We start from the raw sequence: 6,000 nt of genomic DNA, 5'->3' as shown, positions 1-6,000 counted from the left end.
ATAGATAGATAGATAGATAGATAGATACGCTCAAACTCGCCAAAGTTCACTAAGAAATGGTTTGCATTTAAAAAACATTTTGTATACAACGTGTGTACAATCACACTAAAGCAATTCTCGTGTCACTCCTTTATATGACGATGATTGAGCATATGTGCAGAGGATTCATGGTTTACCGGATTTAACTTCTGGAGCAAGCCTTTTAACATTATTCAATTTGCATGTATGCAGGAGTTTTTTGTTTTACTGAATCCGCAGATAGATAGATAGATAGATAGATAGATAGATAGATAGATAGATAGATAGATAGATAGATAGATAGATAGATAGATAGATAGATAGATAGATAGATAGATAGATAGATAGATAGATAGATAGATAGTGCAGCCGACGTTTGCGCGGTGAGGCCCTCAACATGTCACTTTTATCGGAGTCTATCAGAGTCCCAACGGTTCTGAACGAAAATGCCGGCGACATGACAACTCTTCTTGCACCAGGTAACACCATTGTGAATCCCCCACTGACGCCGGAGCCTTTTCACGGAGATGCCTACGAAGACGCGGAGTATTGGCTAGAACAGTGCGAACGCGTTGTGAAGGCTAATAGATGGGAAGCAGGTCGCAGACTGGGACGCGTTTTCTTCACATTGGAGGATATCGCTATAACGTGGTTCGAAAATCAGGAATCTGCCTTGCGGTCATGGGACAACTTCCGGCGGGAGCTGCTCGCAACTAACCTGAGTACAGATTGTAGAGAGAGAGCCGATGCTGCCCTCCAAGGGAGAAATCAGCGCGACAACGAATACGTGACTACGTACGTAGAAGATATGTCTGACCTCTTCCGCCAAGCGGATGCCAACATGAGCGAGTACAAGAAACTGCATCACCTATTGCTAGGGGTAAAACAGGAACTGTTCACCGGCTTTCTTCGCAGCCCACCCCGCCCCGTCGCTTAGTTTTGTTCCGAGGCGGCTGCGATGAAAAGAACGGTGCAACAGCGACCAAAGATGTACAGAAGAGAGGTGAACATGGCGTCTTTGGATGCACTGCCGGCAGCTTTTGGAAACAGCATGAAGATTTTGAGGGAGCTGCTACGGACTGTAGTACGAGAAACACTCCAGAAACAGCGGCTTGGCCGGAATGCTCTAGTGATATCATCGCTAACCGATGTGATTCGCGAGGAAGTTCGACAGGCAGTACAGAAAACGCACACACAGAATTCACCCCATCTATGTGCTTATACAGAAGCACCACTACCGCGTCAGCTAAGTTTGTCCTACGCCGATGTCCTACTGCGGAAACTTCCCGGACATGTGGACGTCGCTGTCACGACCCCTGTGCATCACCCGATGCCTCCAAGGACAATGCAGCCACCACCCGAGAAGAGACTTAGAAAGAGTTATTTATGGTGCACTACCGACAAGATACCTCTGAGCTACCACTGTGGAGAGGCTTGCCAACTTTACCGAACGTGTCATAGTTGCCAGGCGGGACTTCATGGCTTACCTGTGAACGCACCTCGAGCACGGAATGGTGAGCACTCATTTGGAATTAAAGAATATTTATCTACTCCTCAAGACTCACCTGACTTCCAACATCAGCCGCGATCAGCCGAGGTATCGGTCGCCCAGTCCCCGTATTTCAGCAATATCTCCAAGACGCCGTTCACCAAGCCCACGTCGGGAAAAATAAAGTCAGCGACCTGGGGAGGCAATGCCGCTGTCGATGCTGAAGAAAAAAAAACCTCCATCAACGACTGCAACCGACGACAAACTCTGCAAGTGGTGCTGTAACGATGACGTCACTTCTGATTTGCGCGTACTTGTTTATGGCTATGAAGTGATCGCGCTGGTGGGCACAGGCGCAAATTATTCGGTAATGAGCCGTGAACTTTTGAAAACGCGGAGGAAAGAACCCTGTGTCGTTTTCGTAGAGGCATGCTATCGCAACCTTCGACACTGGCAACAACGTCTATAACCTCTGTATTGCGGACTACATCGTCGTGGTACCGCCGAGATCGTGCGTATCCGTTACGGTAACAAAAAGAGCATTCAGCAACTTCGAAGCAGTCGCCGACAAAAACGCAAGCCTGGTACTTGAAAAAATGAATCTGCATGGTACGAGGCCTCGTTCAGCTACACGGAGGATGCACCGACGTCTTGCTCACCAACTTTAGAAACTAGGTGCAGCACATGGCGAAGGGAACTGTCATCGCCATTCTCAATGATATCGGTCAGGTCACGGAAATGTGTGCTTCTAACACCTCGACATCCGGTGTAACAGATACAGATTCTGTCCTCCCATCGATCGACATTGAACAAGGATTATACCCAAGAACAGAAACAAAATTAAGCCTCGTTAGGGAATTCGCCACATACTTCTCGTTATCATCCCAAGTGTCGCCAAAAAGAAAGAGGCTATCAGAAGTCAGGTCAAAGAAATGCTTTGGAGTGACGTACTCCAACCATCATCAAAACCGTGGGCATCGCCTGTGGTCCTTGTGAAGAAGAAAAATCAAACGTTACGTTTCTGTGTAGACTACCGATATTTGAACACCGATATCCAACGCCATGTTTACCCTCTTCCAAGAATTGGTGATACTTTAGACTGACTACGAGATGCGAAGTACTTTTCCTCGCATGCTCTTAGAAGTGGATATTGGGAAACAGAAGTCAATAAAAAGGATTGCTAGAAGACGAATTTTGTGACAAGAGATGGTTTATACGAATTCAAAGTGCTCCCATTTGGCCTTTGTTTAGCGCCTGCCAATTTCCTACAGATGATGGACACGATGGTCTCCGGCCTGAAATGGCAATCTTGTCTCGTTTATCTCGATCACATTGTGGTTTTCTTGAATACCTTTGAGCAACATATCGAACGACTTCGGGCTGTAGTTACTGCCATCAATTCAGCAGATTTGACGATAAAACCACAGAAATGTCATTTCAGATTTCTAGAGCTTCGATTTCTTGGCCATGTCATCAGCTAGGAGGGAGTTCGTCCTGATCTAGGGAAGACAGCGGCATTGCCGAAGTTCCCAAAACATACACATAAAAAGGCTGTGCGGTGATTTTTAGGAATATAAGCGTATTACCGACAATACATTTAAAGTTTTTCACGGATCTCTGAACCACTGACGAGGCTCACCAAGGAAGACACACCTTTTGTCTGGCTTACTGAACAGAAAGAAGCATTCAATGAAGTATGGAAATGCCTTCAGAGTCATTCATTTCTTCAGGAAGTGGAAACGGATCTCCGCACCAATGCAAGCAATTTAGGGCGCGGAGCCGTACTCATTCAGTGGCAAAATGGACAAGAACAAGTAATTGTGTATGCTAGTTGAACTCTTTCGAAAGCTGAGGTGAACTACTCAGTGACAGAAAAAGAATGCCCAGCAGTCATATGTGCTGTCAACCAGATTCATTCATATTTATGTGGTAGACCTTTTCGAGCCATTAGTGACCACCATTCATTTTGCTGGCTCGCTAATCTGAAGGACCCGTCTAGAAGGCCTACGGCTACAGAAATACGGCGTAACGGTCGTATGTAAATCTGGTCGCAAGCACAAAGATCCTGATTGCTTGTCTCAAGCACCGATTGAACCAACGGTCCCTACTTCCGCACAAGATGGGCACGATTTTTCTTTTCTTGGAGCAGTGACGACATCACAAATGGCGCATCATCTGCAATCTGAACCGGAATCACTTCTACTGATCAATTACTGAAAAGGGCACTGTTTTCACGTTCGAGAGTATTTCGTCGTGGTTTGGAGACGTTTACCTCGCAAAATAACGTCCTGCACAAAAGAAAGTTTGAGCACAATACAACGACGTTCCTGCTTGTCGTCCCTTCAGTATCACGTCCAGAGATCTTGGAGGCCTGCCGTGGCGACCCATTATCGGGACACTTGGGAGTAAGCAAAACTGTAGCACGCATTCTTACTAAGTATTACTGGCCAAAGTTGCTGAGTTCTGTGCAACACTACGTTAGAACTTGTCGAGACTGCAAGAGATGGAATATGCCACCGTTAAAACCTGCTGGGCTCCTGCAACCTATAGAGCCACAAGGGACATCATTTGCACAAGTGGGAATGCACTTACTTGGCCCATTGCCTACTTCATCATCTGGAAAGCGCTGGATCAAAGTGGCAACTGACTATCTGACCCGATATGCCGAGACGGCGTCTCTAGCTAGAGGAAAAGCTGCTGAAGTCGTCGAATTTTTCGCCACCAACATTGTACTGTGTCATGGAGTTCCTACTGTACTGATAACGAATCGAGGGACCACGCTTACGGCTGATTTGACGAAGTCTGGAGTGAAACTGACGTGCACCTGTCATATAGAAACGGCAGTGTATCAGCCACGAACAAGTGGACTAACCGAACAATTGAGCAGAACGTTCGCTGTCAAGTTTTCGATGTATGTGGATCTGAAGCACGGAACATTGGACAAAATCTTGCCATATGCAACTTACACTTACAATACTGCACTGCAAGAGACGACCCGTGCGACGCTTTTTCAACTTGTTTTTGGCTGGGCAGTCACCACAACTTTATATGTAATGCTGCTTGTAGAGGAAATTTCCGAGCAGAAGAATAATATTGGTGACTTTATACAAAAGGCAGAAGAAGCAAGACAGCTTGCACGACATTGTATTCACCAGGAACAACAAGTCGACACGTATAGATACAATCTGCAACGAAGAGACATCCAGCACGCACTGGGCGACAGAGTTTGGGTGTGGGATCCCGTAGGAGTACGTGGCCGGTCAGAAAAGCTGCTCCGCCGCTATTTCAGTCCCTGAAAAGCCCCTCGACGGATTGGTTCGCTGAACTGTGAAGTTTTTCCGGACGGAAAAGAAACCTCATCACGGCGGCGTGAGCGCATAGAAATTGTGCTTGTCGTAAGAATAAAACACTATCATGACAGACAATCAACCATCACGAGGACACCTCCCTTTCGCGAAAACAGCTTTCACCAAGAAGCTGTTTCAACGAGTCTGGAAACCATCTCCCATGAAGCATCGGGACGACGCAGTTTTGAAGGGGGGTGATGGCACAAGCCACATTCACACTACGTGCGCTCTTAGATTCTTACGCCGTCCCTATAGTGAAGAGATCGCCAATTCAAAAAGTAGCACGTGTTAGCACGAGCCATACAACAGCAGCCTCACGAGAACTCTCGAGAAAGAAAAATATGACGTGGATGCTTTTGAACGGACCGGTTTCTGGAGGGGACACAAAGACTTTGAGTCGACTGTTTCTTGGGCACAAGTTGGCCCCAACTATTTCGCTTCAATAAAGTGTACTGTTTAATTGTGCTTTACAATAGATAGATAGATAGATAGATAGATAGATAGATAGATAGATAGATAGATAGATAGATAGATAGATAGATAGATAAATAGATAGATAGACAGACAGATAGATAGATAGATAGATAGATAGATAGATAGATAGATAGATAGATAGATAGATCGCAATCTTACCTTTCAATCGTCACGTTGTGCGTCGTTCCGTTGCAAGTGACTTTAAGGCATGGCATCGCACTATTATATATTTCGTCCGCTGTCATGTTTATCAAACGTAATGAAGTGTTATATTGGCAGTCAACTGCAAGAATATAAAGATTGTTATTTTTGTTCGTCTCCTGTATTGCTCAGTCAGACACGCAGAATCACATTGTAACAGTTATGGTAATATTAATTACGGTGCGAGGAGCAAGCAAATTATAAGTAGGTATAAATTTGTTTGGTGTGAATGACAGAAGCTCTTCCGTGTTGCAACATTCTTGTGTAGAGGAGAAAATGAATTTGCTTGGTTCCACATCGGTAGCTTGCACAAGACGTCATATACGCACCAAGATAAATTTTGGTTCCTCAACGTGGCGGCTGTCATCACGTGAAGCCTGCATGCCAATTAGAGAATGTACTTTTAGGCATTGAGAAAGTGTGTTTTAAGCACCCCCAAAATGCTTAGGCAAACAGTTTCAGGCAGCCAGC

At 45.6% G+C, this 6,000-nt stretch overlaps 1 long non-coding RNA gene across 1 annotated transcript in view; it reads right to left on the bottom strand.

Moving 5' to 3' along the window:
* Positions 1–5,485: 5,485 nt before the first annotated feature.
* The window catches only part of LOC142767107 (uncharacterized), a 38,621-nt gene continuing 38,106 nt past the window's right edge, over positions 5,486–6,000 (bottom strand). The window contains exon 3 of the long non-coding RNA XR_012884757.1: positions 5,486–5,611. This is a non-coding gene — a long non-coding RNA (uncharacterized LOC142767107). The remainder of the gene's footprint in view (positions 5,612–6,000) is intronic.

The sequence above is a fragment of the Rhipicephalus microplus genome, chromosome 7, assembly GCF_043290135.1.
Source record: "Rhipicephalus microplus isolate Deutch F79 chromosome 7, USDA_Rmic, whole genome shotgun sequence".
In the NCBI taxonomy this organism is placed as follows: Eukaryota; Metazoa; Arthropoda; class Arachnida; order Ixodida; family Ixodidae; genus Rhipicephalus; species Rhipicephalus microplus.
This window is presented reverse-complemented; position numbering and strand designations above follow the sequence as displayed.